The sequence below is a fragment of the Capsicum annuum genome, chromosome 12, assembly GCF_002878395.1.
Source record: "Capsicum annuum cultivar UCD-10X-F1 chromosome 12, UCD10Xv1.1, whole genome shotgun sequence".
In the NCBI taxonomy this organism is placed as follows: domain Eukaryota; kingdom Viridiplantae; phylum Streptophyta; class Magnoliopsida; order Solanales; family Solanaceae; genus Capsicum; species Capsicum annuum.
Genome location: NC_061122.1, coordinates 137,285,953 through 137,306,173, shown reverse-complemented (window position 1 = coordinate 137,306,173; position 20,221 = coordinate 137,285,953). Strand labels below are relative to the sequence as shown.

The 20,221-nt window shown below is 30.6% G+C and overlaps 1 long non-coding RNA gene across 1 annotated transcript; it reads right to left on the bottom strand.

The window, feature by feature from the left end:
• Positions 1 to 714: 714 nt before the first annotated feature.
• On the bottom strand, positions 715 to 1,824 carry LOC107850223. Its single transcript, XR_001668523.2, has 3 exons — positions 1,689 to 1,824; positions 1,113 to 1,148; positions 715 to 912 (listed from the first exon to the last, which is right to left on the bottom strand). It is a non-coding gene; the product is annotated as an uncharacterized LOC107850223 (long non-coding RNA).
• Between the last annotated feature and the right edge of the window lie 18,397 nt (positions 1,825 to 20,221).

Below are 20,221 nucleotides of genomic sequence, written 5' to 3'. Positions count from 1 at the left end.
AAAAAGGTACTTGAATTAATTTTAAAATGCAAAATATTAGAATAGTAATTTAACATTAATAATTTAAGAAAAAAAAAGTGAAAAACGACTTTGTCTAAAGTAAAGACTTTTAATAAAGGGGAAAAAGTTTGATTCACTTTTCCATTTTTTGTTGTTGTTAAGAATCACTCTTTTTTAAGGGTCTTCACACTGGTTAACGATGAGATAACCCTAGCGAACTGAAAAATCTATATAAACATACAATATTTTTACATAGCTATACTGTATAATTTTTTAATAAAGTATTTAGATATGATTCAGACAGTTTTTAACTTGGCCATCACTCATCAGAAACAGTTTTGAAATTCAATACGTGATTTAATTAAATATTATGTGTGGAAAACTATACCATGCAATTCTAAAGATGTTGTATGTTAGGGTTGAGAGAGAGTAAGAGAGAAATTTACCTCATTAAAAGTTATTTTTCTTCAAGCAATATAAGTGCATGCAATTGAATGAAATTCAAACTCAAACATAAAGCTCTCCAACGGAATTACCTGCAAGACAAATGCATTATCATGACTCCGCAACAGTTTGAAAGATTGCCTTATTCAGAAATTTTTAAATCTATGCTTATTTTTCAACTTCTCAAAACATTTCGTCGATTATTACATCTTTCCTCATCTCTCGGTGCCTAGGTATCCACAGTAAGACTTTTCTCGTTTGAACCTCACCTTTCACTTTTAATTCACTTCCATCCTAAGGTGTTGCTAAATAGATGAATCTTGTCAACATCAACATGAATTATAGACGGAACCACGAATCAGAAAAACTGGGTGCTATTAAAAAGTTTTGTATCAGCTAAGTTCACGAGTTGGATATAAGAGGAATCGAATAGATGACATCCACCGTAGGGTAAACCACCACCTCTACCTGCAAGACAAATATATTATCATGAGGCATGACATGTGCAAGAAGTTGTTATCGATATCATCCATCAAAATTACAAAATAAAAAAGCATTACGGAGAGAGAAACAAGAAAAAGATTCTAAAAGGGTGAAAAGTGCATGTGCTCTTTTTTGATCGAGAACTTTTAGCATAAAGAAAATCCTTAATATCCGTCTTTTAGTACCTGTTTATATGGACGACATCGCTCACAATCCGACACCTGTATAATTTCAAATAAGGAAAAATAACTTGAGATGTGTTATGATTATTTTTAAGATGATAAAAAAAAAATACTATAAGCTACAATAATTAACAAATTAAAATAATCAAAGAACATGCGAATATTGCAATAAAAAATTTTCTTTGTTTGACTCGAAAAAAGTGAAAAATATCACATAAGAGAGAGAGGAAAGTAGAACCGAATACAAGCACACATCAATTAACATCCAATAATCTTTCACATAGAGTAAAACAAATGTTCGACTGAAGTTTCATAAATCAGCTTTAAAAAACTTATACGCTAATGACACGTTACGTTGCTGCCAAAGAAAATCAAGATTCTTAATCCTTGGCCATCATAAATAAACACAATTATTTGCTAGCTACCTTTATTTTTCTTCAATATATGATAGAATAGCAAATAAAACATGTATAGATAAAACTTACAAATAGATTAAGAAAAAGTTCTCAATATAATAATATATGAAGAAATCAAACAATATTTCCAACTTTCAATTCTAAAGGTAAATCGAAGTTGCACCTTCAAAATTTAAGGAATTGGCAAACAATCATAAGCTCCTGCCTCTGTTTTGATTAGAATTTATCGTATGTCTTCTCCTCTACCACTTGTAGGTAGGCAGACTTTTTTTTCCTTTGGCAAGAGAAACACAGAAAACAACATATAAATATTGATTTTACATATATTTTAGTGCTATTAGTTTCTTCCTTTATAAGTTACAAGATTCTTAATTTCTTTTCATATATTTATTTTATTAGGATTAGGAGTTTTGATTTAATAAAATAACAAATAGAAAAAAGGTGAAAAGACAATTTTGTCAAAAGAGGGGACTTTTAATGAAGAGCAAAAAGTTCAAACAATATTTTTAAGGCCTTCACACTTTTAATATACTATTCAAGTGTACGTACTTTGCACGTGTATACGAAGATAATAATAAGTGTATATAAAAGAATAAATTTTTTTCATTTATATCGAACAATATACTTGACCCACCTTTAAAAATCTTGTTTTTGTGAATCGGATCCATTTAAAGTCATGTAAGACTAATTTCTTGATAAAGAAAAGCTTAACCTTCAAAAGATCTCCTATTTCTCTCTTTTCATACTGCTCACGCCAAGGCACGTAAAATCCCATTCCATTTTATGCATATTCTCATTCAAGACAAATAATTATAAATTATAAAATAAGATATGGACAAAAAAATAAAAAAAATATGACATATTGAAATATCAATTATTTAACATTATACTTTGAAAGGAAAAATATACTTTAGAGTTTTGATGACTTACTAAAACGTAAAATGAGCAGTTCAAATTATCCCTGATGGAAGAATGAAATCGGTTATAAATTTGATTTACTAACGCATGAGATCTATAATTACTATTATGTTTTATCTTCTAGCCAACTAATGACTTTGTTTTATACTTGTTTGACACTCTGATTATGTTTGCTAATATGAGAAATCACAATTTTTATTTTATTTTTATCTCAATAGTATTTTTTATGTAAGTATGACTTTGACAAAAGAGTATTAACATGAATTACGCCTGAATAAGAAGTAGAACTAATATGAATAAAAAATAAAATTTAGAATAGAAAAAACATACCTTAATTCATGTGTAATCGATACGAAGTTTTATCCGCATGTTTCACATAAATCTTTCTTCATCTGCACAAACATATTAAAGAATCAATCAATAATGATTTATTACAAAGACAAATACAAATAATAAAAGATTATGAAAAAATCATCTTAGAAGTTAAAGGATCTTCAATTTTGTTAAGCCTAAGTTAAAGTGACAATAAAAAAAAATGAACTTATTTTGAAGGTAAATGTAAACAAACAAACAAAAAAAAAGCATCAAATATAGAAGATTAAAATCCAAGACGAACTTAGAAAACGTTGAAATAGGTAAAATGAATTTAATATGATTCTTTACATATATTATTTTAGGACTGTTAATTTATTTTTATATATTTTAGAATTCATAAATACTTTAGGATTCATATATTTATGTAGTTTAGGATTCTTAATCTTTCCATAAATTTATTTTATTAGGGTTTTTCCATATATTTTAGGGGTAGTTGATTTAATAATATAATAATTAGAGGAAATAGGTGAAAAGATAATTTTGTCTATTGCAGAGTGTTTTGATGAAAGGCAAAAAGTTCGAATCACTTTTCTAAAGGTCTTTACACTTTTAATATATTATAGATTAGTTTAGGTGTACGCGTACCTCACTTTATTGAGTTCAAACGTTACACTAAATAAGATATTTGTTTAACTAATAATGATGAATACAATAATTAAATACAACATCTTTTGAAGAATTTATTTAATTAAATCTAACTTTTACCAAAAGAAATTCTCAAAAGTCGATCGACATTCATCTACTACCTGTTAATTATAACAAAATAATACGATAATAGAGATATCAAAATAATATAACTAAACTTTATCTTTACATAAAAAAAAATCTCAAAACAAAGATATACATACAATACAATTAAACCTAACATTTACCTAAACAAAAATTCTCAAAGCCTACAGACATTCATCTACCACTTGTAAATTCATCTACGACCTATAAACTACAACAAAATAATACAATAGTGATCACAAAGGTTCAGTTTTGATGAAAATAATTCTTGTCTGAGCAAAAATTTTGACACTAAATAGGAGTATTTTTCTAATTGATCAGTGCAAAGAAAAATATTAATTGATTCTCCTTCCATATATTTTAGGAGTTTAGTTAATAGAATAAAAGTAATTAAATAATAAACTGAAGAAAATAGTGAAGAAACAGTTTTTTCTAAAGAAAAATATTTTAATGAAGGACAAAAAGTTCAAATCACTTTTTTAAGGGTCTTCACACTTTTGATATATTATAGATTATAGATATAGAATAGATATAGATTATAGATAGATTATAGATACAAATATGATATTATTTAAGGATAGGTGGATTGTGAATGTGTCTCCTGTTAATTAAAAAAATTATATATAAATTTTAAAAAACTTATTAAAAAGTAGAAATTGGCATCTGTTTACTCTCTTTGTTCAATTTTTACTCATCACTTTACGTTTTTTGAGAGTCAAACTGCATAAACTTTAACCAACATTTTAAGACATTTTTTATCATATTAATGTAAAAAATATTATAACTAATAGCATTTTTCATATAATTTTTGAATATTTAAATTTCAAATTTATTAAAGTAATACACTTCAATTTAGTTTCAAAGTTAAGTCAAATTAACTTCATAAATGTGACATAAAAATAAATGGAGGAAGTAAATGATATGATTTGACACATAAATAACTCTTTTGAATAATGATCGGGAGACTTTTTTTAGGTTAGGCTTCAAATTTAAAAAAAAAAAAAAAAACAATAATATTTTTTTGGTTGATTTTATGGAAAGTAGATCGACGGAAAATTGAACCAACTGATAAATTACATACATAAATTTTATAATGATATATACTCTCTCAATTTCTTTTTACATATTCTTAAATAGGTATATGGTTGATACTTCAAGAATAATTTAATCAAAATCTTTCTATAATGTCTTTATTTAAATTACCAAAATCATTAATAAATTTTTAATTTTCAATGTATTTATTTAAAATCTAAAATTACTTTTAGTTTTTTAGAAATACTAGTTTAGAGTACGCGCTCTGTGCGTGTACCTCGCTTCAATGAGTTGAATTTTATAATATTATAAAAGAAAATATGTCTTGATTAAAAATAGATTGATGATTTTATTAAATATGAAAAATAATTAAATAGAAAACTAATATATTCATACAAAATCATATAAAAGCATTAAAAACACTTTAAACTAAATTAAGAAAAACTAAAATGGCTATAGAACAACAAAAAATGCTGAAAAAAAATTCTTGATATGACATATGGAGAAATTCATATGTCGTTAGAAGTGTTAGACGGCAACAAACTAATATCTTTACTATTATAAGAAAAACTAATATGCTAAGGAAAGAATTTTAACAAAGAAACACTAAAGTCTATCAACAAAATTTTTCAACATGAACTATATGATACAACAAACAAACAGTGCATAAAAAAACCTGTCAAAGGAGAAAAATAATAACTGAATCAATTGAAATCACTATAATAATAGTGCTATATGATACTGCTTTAAAAAATTTAGCACTAAACCTTATCGAAATATATAATAAATATATTTATAAACTATCAAGTACATGTGAAAGGAGCAAAACTTGGAGTAGTTGGAAGGAGAAATACAACTCTCGTAAAAAGTAGTTGAAAAAGGAAAGAGAGAAACCTTCAATTTTTTCTGCTACTTCATTCGGCAGCAACATGCTTGTTTCATATAATTTTTCAACTGAAAGAAAAACTTGAAAAATTATTAAAAGGGAAAATCCCTTGTCAATTATGTATAATACATATATAATATTTAAATTTTATTAACTAAAAGGAATGAAGAAGAAAAAAAGAACGATAATAAGGGATGCAAGTAGAAAACTTTAATAAATCATCAATCAAAATATCAACAACAACAACAACAACAAACTTAGTGTATTTCCACAAAGTGGAGTCTAGGGAGGGTAAGATGTACGCAGTCCATACCGCTACCCCCGAAGAAGTAGAGAGGTTGTTTTCGATAGACCTCTGGCTCAAGATAAAGAGTAATAAACAAGGGGATGGATGACATAACAGAAATAAGGAATAAGAAATAATAAAATAGAAATCAAAGAAATACGAAATACGAGAAATAAGGGCAACACGAAATAAGAAAATAGGAACTAAGAAATAAGAAATAGGGCACCCACCTAGTAGTAACATACACTCACATACCAAATACACCTATTTACACAACCCTAGGATTACTAACCCGGCTACACAAGATCTCTCCTGACTGCTCGCTACAACCCCCACACTTACAGTAGCCTTCTACCCTTATCCGCGCCCTCCACACCTTCTTATCTAGGGTTATGTCCTTTGTAAACTGAAGCTGCTCCATGTCATGTCTAATCACCTCTCTCCAGTATTTCTTCGGCCTACCTCTTGTCATGTCTAATCACCTCTCTCCAGTATTTCTTCGGCCTACCTCTACCCCTTCTGAAGCCATCCAAAGATAGTCTCTCATACCTACGAACTGGGGCATATGCGCCCCTCATCATCACGTGTCCCAACCATCTCAGCCTTTCTTCCTGCATATTGTCCTCCACCGAAGCCACTCTCACCTTCTCCTGGATAATCTCATTCCTAACTCTGTCCCCTTTAGGAAGCCCACACATCCAACACAACATTCTTATTTCCGCCACCTTCAATTTTTGGATGTGGGAGTGCTTGACTGGCCAACACTCCGCTCCATACAACATGGCCGGATGGACTGTCACTCTAAATAATTTTCCTTTAAGCTTAAGGGGAACCTTCTTGTCACACAACACTCCCGAGGCGAGCCTCCACTTCATCCAACCTGCTCTAATACATTTAGATACATCCTCATCAATCTCACCATTCCCCGAATCATAAACCCACGATACTTAAAACTATCCCTCTTACAAACCTTCTGGGAGTCCAACCTCATCACCACTTCGTCCTCCTGCCTCATGTCACTAAACTTGCATTTCAAATACTCCATCTTGGACCTACTCAATCTGAACCCCTTAGACTCAAGGGTTTGCCTCCAAACCTCCAATTTGTCACTTACACCCCCTGCGTCTCATCAATCAGCACTATATAATCTACAAATAACATACACCAAGGCACCTCGCCTTGAATACTCCGTGTCAACATGTTCATCACCAACGCAAAAAGGAATGGACTAAGAGTCGATCACTGATACAACCCTATCTCGACCAAAAAATGCTCTGAGTCTCCTCCTGTCGTCCTTACCCGGGTCTTTCCTCCATCGTACATGTCCTTAATAGCTCTGATGTACGCCATCAGGACCCATCTCACCTCTAAGCATCTCCAAAGAACCTTCCTCGGGACTTTATCATACGTCTTTTCCAAGTCGATGAACACCATGTGTAAGTCCTTCTTCTTTTCTCTATACTGCTCCACCAATCTCCTCACCAGGTGAATTTCCTCTGTCGTTAAGCGACCAGGCATAAATCCAAACTGATTCTCTGAAACGGACATGACCCTCATCAATCTCCGCTCAACCACTCTCTCCCAAATTTTCATAGTGTGACTCAACAACTTAATACTCCTATAGTTGTTGGAACTCTGAATGTCACCCTTGTTTTTATATAATGTAATCATCGTACTCCATCTCCAAGCCTCAAGTATTCTCGCAGTCTTGGAAATGCAGCTAAACAAATCAATCAACCACCTTAAACTACCCTACCAGCATACTTCTAAAAATCCATCGGAATCTCTCCAGGCCCCATCGCCCTACCCCTTCGTATCCTACGAATAGCCTCTCTGACCTCCTCAACCTTAAAACGCCTATAGTAACTAAAATCACGGCTCTCTTACGAGTGCTCCAGCTCCCCTAACTCAATGCCTCTGTCCCCCTCCTTGTTTAAAAGTCTATGAAAGTACTCCTGCCATCTCTTCTTAATATGGATATCCTCTACTAAAATACTATCATCCTCCCCCTTAATATACTTCAATTGATCAAGGTCACGACCCTTCTGCTTCCTAGACTTAACAAGCCTATACAACCTCTTTTTCCTGTCTTTCTCCTCTAACCCCGCATACAAGTTCTCGAATGTTGCTGACTTAGCAGTCGTAACTGCTAACTTAGCCTTCTTCCTTACTACTTTGTAAACCTCCCTATCCACATGCTTTTCCTCTTCATATTTACTCTCAATCAAATTAATATACGCCCCCTTCTTAATCTCCACTTTCTTCTTCACTTTTTCATTCCACCACCAGTCCCTCTTATGACGTGCTACCTGACCCCTCAAAACATCCAACACTTCTCTAGAAGTCTCCATGATCCAGCTAACAGCCCTATCCCACATAACATCCATATCCCCCCTACACTCTCATACCCTCATTCCCGATATTTTTTTCTATCTCCAATGCACTATCTGACGTCAAGTCACCCTACTTAATTCTAGTCGACCCTCCCCGACCCTTCTCTTCTTGCTTTTCTTGATAGACAAGTCCATTACTAGAAGATTGTGCTGGGTCGAAAGATGCTCACTCGAAATGACTTTACAGTCCTTACATAAAACCCTATCCCCCTTCCTAAGTAGCAGAAAGTCAATCTGAGTCGTAACTATCGCGCTTCGGAAAGTAATCAGGTGATCCTCCTTCGAAAAGTTCAAATTCACTACCACCAGCCTAAAGGCCCTCGCAAAATCTAATAGAGCAGCTCCCTCATAATTTCTATCACCGAAACTAAAACCTCCATGCACATCGTCATAGCCTCCCGATAAGACCCCAATGTGCCCATTGAAGTCCCCTGCTATGACAATTTTCTCCGATCTAGGCACACTTCTCACCACCTCATCCAAATCCTCCTAAAATCTCATTTTCACCTCCTCTTCCAAGCCCACCTACAGAGCATAAACACTACACACATGCAGTGCAAAAACCCCAATGACCAACTTAATCTTTATCAGTCTATCACTGACCCTCTTAACCTCCACCACCTGTCATCTAAGCTCCTCATCCACTAAGATGCCCACTCCATTCTGATGCCTCTCACTCCCTGAGTACCACAGCTTATACCCATCCACACTCCTAGCCTTGATCCTACCCACCCAGTCTCATGAACACATGCAATATTAATCCCCTTCTTCTTAAGAATCTTCACCAACTCAATGGACTTACCCTGAAGGGTCCCAATATTCCAAGACCCTACCCTCAACCTATCTTCTCTCGCCTACCTCTACCGTTCCCCACCGAACTAGCCTAAAAACCCGACCTAGACCCCACACCTACCTCTGCCCTCCCCTCTTCACCCACAATAGCCCCAGCCCCAACCTCCTCGGACATGACCCTATTCCACCATCAACTCCCTATCAAAATAAGAAGAAAATGTAGGAGCACAACAATTTATAGACATATAAATAAAAAGAAAACATAGAAGCATAATAATTTATAGACATTCTTTTTTTATATAAGGTAAAAATTTAATTAATTTAGAAATATTAAATTTTATAATTTCTTATCTACCTTATTTTAATTAATTTGAAAGTCCTAAATATTAGGATAATCATTATACTTCCTCATAGTTGCTTCTTCTATTTTTCTTTCCATTTATAACTTTTTCATTATTTTGGTTATTAATTTTATTCCTTTCCATGTATAGCTTTTTACGTAAACAACTGTTAGGACACTTTTTTCCCACTAAAAATTTAGCAAATTTAATTCTCTTAGGTACATAACCCCCATCCCCACCCAACGGATTCCTCTAATTTTGGCACTTTAAGTTTCTTCTTTGTTCTATAAATATTATTTTAATAAAATTATTGGAATCCTTTATTATATAAGATAAATTTTAACTGATTTAAAAATGTTAAATAATGTGATTTCTTACTATGATAAAAAGAACTCTAATTAAATTTAAAATATTAAATATTAGAATAGTAATTTAATATTATAATAATTTAAGAAAAAAGGTGAAAAGAGGATTTTGTCTAAAGTGAAGAAATTTAATGAAGGGCAAAAAATTCAAATTAATTTTCTAAGGTTCTTCACACTTTTAATATATTATTATAGATTATAGATATAGATATAGATATAGATTATTAAGATATGTGTCTAACCCAAAAGGAGCATGTAAAGAGAAATAGAGGGAGTAGCATATTAATTTTTACAAATACTACTATGTTATATAATTTTTCATGGATCTCGTAGAAAATTTCAAACTCCTAAATATTATATATTAATTAAATGATAATTATTGAGAAAGATATTAAATGACAATGAAGAGAAAAAAGTTATAACGTATGCGTTGGTTATCAAAAATTTCAGGAGACATAATTAATATTAAATTTTTATATTAAATTGTTATGGTATTTTTATTTCTCTATGTTATTATTTTTTGTGTTAATATTATTCTTTCTATACTATATTGTTTATGAATTATTTTTTGTCTCGAGTCAAAAATTTATCAAAAATAGTTATTTTATTTCACTTTTGAATTAGTGATACAGGTTGTGTAGAATTCTCTCAAAATTGTACTATGTAGCAATATATTCAATATTATGTTGTTTTATTAAAAATTTATTTAAAAAATGACCAAATTTATCGGGAAAAAAGCTACATATATGGTGGAAAAGTTTTGATTTACTCTTTGAAACTGTTTTCCGACAAACAGGACTTTAAATTGCAATTGTAATTTGCCATAACCTTGATTACTTTTTTGGTAAAGTTTGCTTAAATCTTCGCATATTTAATGTCTAGTGTCTGTTATTTCTATAAATTTGTACAATTATGCCATTAGTACTCATTTCTTGTTTCTGATTCACTCTAATGTGATCTTTTATTTACAGCTCATCAAATATCGTTGTCATATTATTCAATGTCACAATGTGGACTATTTTTTACTTTATCTTTTTAGGAAAAAATATAAGAAATAGAAAACTTAATTTCATAATTAAGCTAAATAGCAATACTTTAAAAAGATTATGTGGGATAACAACAATAATAATATTTTAGTGATCCCTTATCCTCGCTTATTTTTTTCTCTTTCTCTCTCTTATATGTCTAAATTTTTTTTTCTTTTTTTCTTGTTATTTTTTTTCATCTTTTTTTTTTTATTGTTTTGATTTTTTTTCTATTTTCTTTTTCATTTTTTTCTTCTCTTCTATTTCTCCTTTTTTTTCCTTTTTCCTTTTTTTCTTTATTGATTTTTTATTTTTTACTTTTTTTTTAACTTTTTTGTTTTTGCACCATATTGGGGCAGGTTGGATGAAATGGAGGCTCGCTTCGAGGATTTTATGAGATAAGAAGGTGCCTCCCAAGCTTAAAGGCAAATTCTATAGAGTTGCAGTCCGGCTGGCTATGTTGTACGGAGCGGAGTGTTGGCCAGTTAAGACTTCCCATATTCAAAAGTCGAAGGTGGCGGAAATAAGGATGTTGCATTGGATATGTGGTCTTACAAGGGCTGACAGGGTTAGGAATGAGATTATTCGGGAAAAGGTGAGAGTGGTATCGGTAGAGAAAAAAATGTGGAAAGTGAGGTTGAGATGGTTTGGTCATGTGATGAGGAGGGGCACAGATGCCCCAGTTCGTAGGTATGAGAGACTAGCGTTAGATGGTTTCAAGCGGGGTAGGCGTAGACCGAAGAAATACTGGAGAGAAGTGATTAGACGTAACATGGAGTAGTTACGTCTCACTGAGGACATGACCCTGGATAGTAAGGTTTGGAGGAAAAATACTAGGATAGAGGGATAAGGTGGGTGGATGAATCGTAGTCCGTAGTTAGGAGGGTTTTGGTGTCTTTTGTTTGGTATTGTACATTACTTTTGTGGATGTTGTATCTATGTTAGTCTTATCATGTTTCATGCTTTGAATATTTTTGTATATTGTCCTGTATCTTGAGTTGGGGGTCTATCGGAAATAATTTCTCTACTTCTTTAGAGGTAGTGGTATGGACTGCGTACATTCTACCTTCCCCAGACCCCACTAGGTGGGAATATACTGGCTTTGTTGTTTTTGTTGTTGTTGTTGTGTATTTCTCATATTTTTCTTTTTCTTTTCCTATTTTTGTTTTCTTCTTCTTTTTTTTTCTTTCTTTTCGCTTTTTTTTTCTTCTATTTCTAGCTTTTATTTTTTCTTTCTTCTTTTTTCCCGTTTTCACTTCTTTTTCTTCTTTTTTTATGTGTTGTTTTTTTAATTTTTTTTACTCTTCTATATCTAGCTTTTATTTTCCTTTCTTTTTTTTTTGCCTTTTTTAAATTTTTTGGTATTTTTTTTCTTTTGGATTCTATTTTATATTTTCTTTGAATTTTTAAAAAATATGACTACGTCGAGCACAAGTCATGGATGATAATGAAAACGCCACAATTATTTGTTTGTATTTGTAATCACACCATTATTTATAATTTATATTCATTGATACAATTGTATTCGTATTTATAATTTGCATTTGTATTTTAAAGTTCACACTAACATTTATAGTTTATATAATTCACAATTGTATCTTAAAGAATTGTTTTGTATTTGTATTAAAAGGTACATTGCATATTTGTATATTTTAGACTCGAGAAAATACAATTAATACATATACTTATTGAACACAAATACAAATAATAAATTATGGATGTTCACAGATAAACTATTCAAATACAGACAATAAATTTATTTAAAATGTATATCTGGATATAAATATATATAAAATATAAAAAACATATGAATATAAAATACACAACAAAAAAAACAGAAAAACTATATAAAAAATAAAAAAGGAAAAAAAGAAATTAAAAAAAAATGAAACAATAAAGAAAAAAAGAAAACAAAAAAAAAGTGCAAAGAGAAAAAGAAAATGTGAAAAAGGAAGGAGAAAATTCAAAAAAAAAGAAAAAACTACAAAAAAAAAACGCAAAGAGAACAAGCAGCAGTTAAAAAATGAAAAATACGAAGGAAAAAACTAAAAAAGAAAAAAAAGAAGAGAGAGAAAAATAAAAAAATATATGTTTTTTAATCATTCAAACCTATTTTTAGCTTCGAAACTCATTAAAAAATGCTTTCTATTTTTTAAAATACAATCTTCAATTAATCTTTAATTAAATGGGTGAACGTGATTTAAGGAAGCTGACTTCTTTTTCTTTTTAAACTCAAGTTGTTACTTGAAAATAAGGTATTTAATTGTATTTTTCTATGTATTTAATGTTGTCTTGTATCAAATACATATACAAGTTGCTGCTTCAGGTAACCATGAAATTGTTGCTATGAAATATCTAATTATGGACTTACGTTTGCTACTTGTGAATTTTTCTCTCTTTTTTTCTTTATAATCGTGGTGTCCAAATTAATTTTTATGCAATTTGACTAAATTCATGAGATATCTATCACCTCCCACCAGCAATAAATACATACAAACAACTCTCTCATTCAGTAGCCGTTTGACCATGAAAACTAAAATTTTTCGGAGTTGGAGTTGAAGTTAGAGTTGAAATTGGAGTTGGATTTGTGTTTGGTCATGTCTTTTTTGATTTTTTTTTTTTTGACTTTTGAAAAAACTTTTTTAAATATTATTTTATGCCCTAACTTTTACAAAGTATCAAAATGACCCAACTAATATTTACCTACTAATGAAAAAAGAACACAATTAGCCACTATTATAAAAATAATTACATATACATGGTCATATTTAATGAATTTCAATTATGGCATATATAATATTTACATTAATAGCCGTTTCTCATATTTAAAATTTTTAAATATAGATGTTATATTAACAGATCACTGCTTCCTATTTTTTAGGTAACAAATATTATCTTTCAAACAAATTTACTTTTTTAGAAATTTATTTAATTTATTTCCTTCATTTTCCCTTCCTAAAAAATAGGAAATGAAGAGTTATTATTAAATTTTAAGGTGCCGCTAATTTATTTTTTTAATTTTCTTATACATGAAAGATTTTACTGTGTGTGAATAAATTATTTCTATGTAAAACATGCTTTGCATATTTATGATATATTATATCATATAACATAAATATATAAATATGCTTAGTATGTTTCTTTATACTTTGTATTTTTATATATGTGTGTATATGGTATATACAAGGTATAAACTTCATATATAACATACTTTGTATATTTATGTTATAAATTTGCTTAGTATGTTTCTTAATACTTTGTATATTTGTATATGTGTGTATATGGTATATACATGGTATAAACTTTATATATAACATACTTTGTATATTTCTATTATAAATATAATACGTTATATATTTATGGGTATAAATATAAATTAACAGTAAAATAATGTGTTAAATAAGGGAGAAAATTAATGATGAGAGAGAAAAAGAGATATATATTAATTAGGATAGCATTAAATTTGAAATTATAATTATCTTATTCTTTAAAACTGCTATATACGTAATATTGAAAAAGTAATGTTATAAGGAGAGTTTTATGTAAAAATTTAAAAGATTGGGGTTATATGTAATAACAATAAAAGTTGAAATTGGAGTTGAAAAATTGTGAAAACAACAAAAACCTGTTTTCCCTTTTCAGAAAATTTTTTTAAAATTATTTTTCGAAATTTCATGGCCAAACACCACAATTTCCAACTCCAAAAATTTTTTCGAAAAAAGAAAAAAATTTCCATAACCAAACGGGCCCTTAGTCACACTAACTCGTTTAGGGTCAAGCTATCTAGCATCTCATCGAAATTCATTCTTTAAATAAACATATCTCCTTTTCAAATTTTAAGCATCCCTACCTACATAAATACAAAGATTGTTAACTTAAAAATCAATAAAGAATAAATAAAGTTATCAATAACACATATATAATTAAAATAAGATACCTATAATAATGTATTAAAAGTGTGAAGACTTTTAGAAAAGTGATTTGAACTTTTTACCCTTCATTAAAAGACTCTTCCTTAGACAAAACTGTCTTTTCACTATTTTCTAAATTTATTATTTAATTATATTTTTATTATATTAATTAAAATTCTTAAAATATATGGGACTCCTAAAATATATGGTAGGAGAATTAATTAATATTTTCCTTTCTACTAGACTTCCTAAAATATATATGGTAGGAGAATTAATTAATATTTTTCTTTCTACTGTTCAATTAGAAAAATACTTCTAAAATAGGACTCAATTAAGAAAATACTTATATAAATTTGAGACGTACGTTAAACTAGAGAACAAACTGGTTTGCCTATTGGGAAAGCATGATTGATGCTCATCTAACTTAATTTGATTGCATGTCTAGATAGTGGATGCTTGATTTTTTAACCCTCAACTTTTCATTGTTTTTGTCAGCATAATAGAATTTAACATGTGTGTATATATATATTTTCTTTGTTTTCATTTAAAATCATTCTTTAGGGTCAAAATTTTTGCTCAAACAAGAATTTGTTGGATCAAAATAGAAGCTTTGTGATCACTATTATATTTTTTTATTCATAGATGAATCTCGGTTGGCTTTGAAGTATTTCTTGTGTAAAGGTTAGGTTTAATTGTATTGTTTTGATATCTTTATTATCTTATTGTTTTATTTTAATTTACAGGTAGATGAATGTGGGTCGGCTTTGAAAATTTTTCTAGGTAAAGGTTAGGTTTAATTGTATTATCGTAATATCTCTATTAGTTTGTTATTATAGTTCGTAGATGAATCTCGATCGGCTTTGAAATTTTTTTTTGTGTAAAATTTAAGTTTAATTGTATTGTTTTGATATCACATTTATCGTATTATTTTGCTGCAGTTTATAGTTGATAGATAAATATTGGTCGGCTTTGAGGATTTTTTTTAATGAAAAGGTTAGGTTTAGTTGTATTATTTTGATATCTCTATTATCATATTATTTTTTTTATTTTTTACATGTGGTAGATGAATGTCAAACGACTTTGAGAAAATTTTTATGTGTAAAGATTAGATTTAATTGTATTATTTTGATGTCTCTATCATTGTATTATTTTGTTGTAATTTACAGATGGTAAATGAATGTCGATCGACTTTTAAAATATTTTAGGTAAAGATTAGGTTTAATAAATAAATTCTCCATCTTTACATACTCAAAAGATATTAAATTTAATTATTATATTCATCCTTATTATTTAAACAAATATCTTATTCAATGTAATGTTTGAACTTATTAAAGTGAGGTACTTGCGCGTACATCTAAACTAGTGATACTAAATAAACAAAGTGTCTTAGTGCACAATACTTTGGATAGCATTGATGTGTATAATAAGCCTCTTAATATATAAAGGTAATATAAGTTTTTGATGTGGGATTGGAATGACTTTGAAACTTTAATAAAAACAAAAAATTCAATTAATAACGTACTTTAAAAGATATGTTTGAGAATTACACAATAACTAATGGATGATTAAAAATAATATTAATCTACAACATTATACATATAATATCTCTCACACACACAAAAATAAAGAGGAAAAGAGCAACATATCATAGTTGAGAAGATAGTTTCTATTTTTTTTTACATATTGCATAGCTGCTTCTACAGATAGGTCAACAAATAAATAACGTCAAGTGAATTTTCTTAGAGTTACATAATGACCTCTATCTCCTTGTGTTTTCAACACTCTTGTTCATCTCTTTTGAATCTCAAAAAGAAGCATAACGATTTTTACCTAAATTACATCATACAATGAGTTCGAGCTCTTGATGTACCTTTAGAATATGATTGAACTCAAATTATGAAAATTTTATTGGCATTGATGCAACAGGTCATCAGAACCTAAAAAAGAGAATTCATATTAAAAAAGTATTTTATGAGATACTGGGACTACTTACCATCTCGCTTTGCTTTGTTTTGCTTTGTTTTACCAGAGACAAATGCATAAATATATCAATCTACAGAGAATATTACTATATGCATTAGAAAAAATAAGGATAGAGTTATCACTTACATCACTGTGTTTGGCTACCTTATTGGATGGGACATTACGTTCTCTCTTAGAATTTTCCTCATCTAAAGATCCTTGATTTATAGGAAATCATAAAGCTCTCTTCTTTATTTTTTTGACAAAAAGTTATTGTTGATTATGTATAATTAATTAACTAATGAATTGCATAATATATATTTTTATATACTAGAAGACATGGTTTCAACATATTAGCTCAGACATTAGATAAAAAGTTTGAGGTATTATGGTCATTTTATAAGATCAGCTTTAAGAATGTTGTCTATTTTGTTTTGTTAGTTGATCCTTGTCAATAACTTGAGAAAAAGGCCATTCTTGCCCCCTCAAATTATAGATTATGCCATAACATTGAAATGCCATTGAATTTAATGGTTCCTTTAGATTTTTTTTTAATTAAATAGATATTAATTATATTAATTAAGAGTTTATAGACCAAATAAAGGTTTTGGGGCAGTCCCGTGTCTAAATATTCGTTTACTGAATTGGAGATAGTAGGGTTACATGCCACAACTTTTCTAATAAAAGTAGTTCCTAATATGTCTGCTTCTACATCCTTATCAACATACATAGGAGGAACTATCAAAATTTGTGAAATGTCCAAAACTTAATTTCTGGCCCCTTCCTTTGCTAGTAGCTCTTCTACTCTATTTTTCTCCCTGTATTTATGCCTAAGTACCGAAGCTCTCAGTGTCGACATCAGACACCTGCACGCAAAGACAATGTTATCATATTGAAGGAAGCTTTGGTTAATTCCTATAATAGATTGCATGGAATCAGTGTTAATTTCAAGAGGGGCTAAGTTTCTTTCTAGGGCTATATTTAGTTCTTCATGAATGGCTAATAGTTCAGCTTAGAGGATTGAGACAAGATTGAGGGCTTTAGTGAAGCTAGGATCTAGCCCCCACCCCCCCCCCCCCCCCCCCCCCCCCCCCCGCATTTTCTAAACATCCATCCTATTCCTCCCTTGCCCGATTATTTTTCACAAACCCATCAGTGTTGAGCTTGTATTTTCTTAGGTTTAGGGGTCTCGTTTGACTTGGATAATGTTGGTAATACTCTTATTGATGGGCTACCTATCAACCAAGAAGAAGTATTCAGTTGCAAAAGCTAAGGTATTGGTTGTGAAGATATTGGAGATTTTGTTATTAAATAAGTTATCATTTTTATTTACCAAATGTTCCACAGGCATAAAGGGATAAGATGATCCCATTTTAACCAATTGTTAACTTGTTTTCTCTTTATGGCCTTCCAGTTGGTTAGCCGTTTGATAGCGGTAATGGTGGAGGAATTTAAGTTGTGTATGGAGGTGCTGATATTCACCATTTCTGACCAATATGTTGTGGCCTTGGAGCAATTAAAGAAGATATGATTGATATCTTCTTCTTGATTGTGTTAATTCTTGTAGAGAGGCTTTACAGAGAGGCATACTTTGTGTAGATAGCTCCCAATAGGGAGTTTTTTATGGTGGAATAACCATATGAAGGTTTTTACTTTATTTGGGACTTTGAGGTTCCATATCCACTAGAACTCTATATCTTTTGACTCACTAGAGGTTTGAGTATTGTTGCTAGTATAATAAGCAATTTTCATGAAAAATAGGCCATTTTTGGTAGTATTCCAAAAGAGGATGTTTTCCTTACTAGATTGATTGGGGATAAAATAGTTTTGAACTATGCAGGATAATTCAGGAGGAAGGACAAAGAAAAAAGAGTTAAGGTCACACCTCCCATTGGAAAAGATAGAGTTGACCCTAAGTTGGTCCTGAGCCTTGTTAAAAGGCCCCTGGATGTAGGTTCTGATGGATTTAAGGTTGGGAATCCATTTGTCTTCAAAGAATCTGACCCTATTACCCTTGTTAATGGTCCCTCTTTATCTTTTCAAGCAAATACCAACCCTCTTGGATGTATTTCTAAGTTCTGGAGATGGTTTTCCTTCTTTGGTTACTGTTATGGGGTTTGCAGTACTTATGGTAGAGGAGCTTGGCCTAGGGTATTTGAATATTGTGGTATGTTCTCTATACAAGGCTTGTATGGTGGGCTTTATTTGGTCTCTCTCTTTTGGGGAACCAATCCATTTTTATCTTTTGGGAGAGTCAAGGTATCCTAGTAAATAAAGTGGATGTTTTTTCTTTTCAACTATTATGCCCCATAAAAAGTTTCTTTGAATTTTATTAATTGCATTGGTAATTTTACAGGGTGGGAAGATGTATTACATAGTGTGGAAGGAGATGATACTCAGGATGGCTTCGACTATGACTGCTCTATTAGTCATGTTGAGAATTTTAGTGTTCCAACCAACCAATTTATGTATTCTATCAATAACGTACTGCAAATCACTGTTAGAAGGCCTAGAGTAGAACATTGGAAAGTCAAGATACTTTCCAAAGTTATTTTTGGTTGGTATGCTAAGAATAACAGAACACTGGTTAGTAGTGACAAGATTACAATTTAAATAAAAGAACACTTTGGATTTTATAAGGCTGACATTTTGACTCGACCATTCACAGTAAGTATTAAGGGCCAAATTTAAAGTTCTGTAGTCCTTAAGAGTATCTCTGGAGAAAAGGGTAAGGTCATCTACAAAGAATAAGTAGAAAAAGTAGGGTCTATAAGCTAAGAAAGAGATTGGGTTCCAGGTTCTATCTTAGACAAAGTTGTCAATGGTCTTGGATAATCTGTCCATACACATGATGAATGTGTATGGAGAGATTCGGTCACCGTTCCTGATTCCCGTTGTAGGTTTAGAAGGGGTAGTCTTTTTTCTATTGATAAGGATGGAAATAGAAGTAGTAGTGACACAAGACATGATAAGTTTGACAAGGTTGGGGGGAAAGCCAAAGTAGTTCAGGGTGTCTCTTATAAAAGCCCATTCTAATTTTTCAAAAACTTTCTCAAGGTCAATTTTTAGAATCATACTGCCTTTTATAACCTTCATTTTCCTAAAGTGAGAGATGAGTTCTCGAACAATGATAGAACTATCAGAGGTTCTTTTATTAGAGAGAAAACTATCCTGACTAGGGCCAATGATAGATGACAGTATAGGCTTGATTCTATTCACTATGATTTTGGTTACCACTTTGTGGGTAATGTTACAAAGCCTAATAGTTTTGAAGTATTTGATTTGCTTTGCATTTTCACACTTTGGGATAAGGCACAAGAGGGTCCCATTCATACTAATATTTATGTAACAGTGTCAAAGCATTCTTTGCAGAAAGTAAATCTTGTCTTTCACTATGTTCCAGTACTTTTGGTAAAAAATAGGGTGGATTCCATCAGGACTCGGGGATTTTATGGGTTTAAACGTCTTCAGTGAATGGGGGCATTAAGATAAACAATGTTATCCTGGGTGAGGTGGGCTATGAGGCCAAGACTATGCAAGGCCTCCAATCTTGAGGAGGTATGCTCAGTTGTGTAGAGATTGGAATAGAAATCAGTAATATGGTTTTTAATTTTTTTCTTGGTTAGTGATGGAGCCTCCAGCTGAGTCTTGGCGGGTAAAAATCTTATTTTTCTTTCTTCT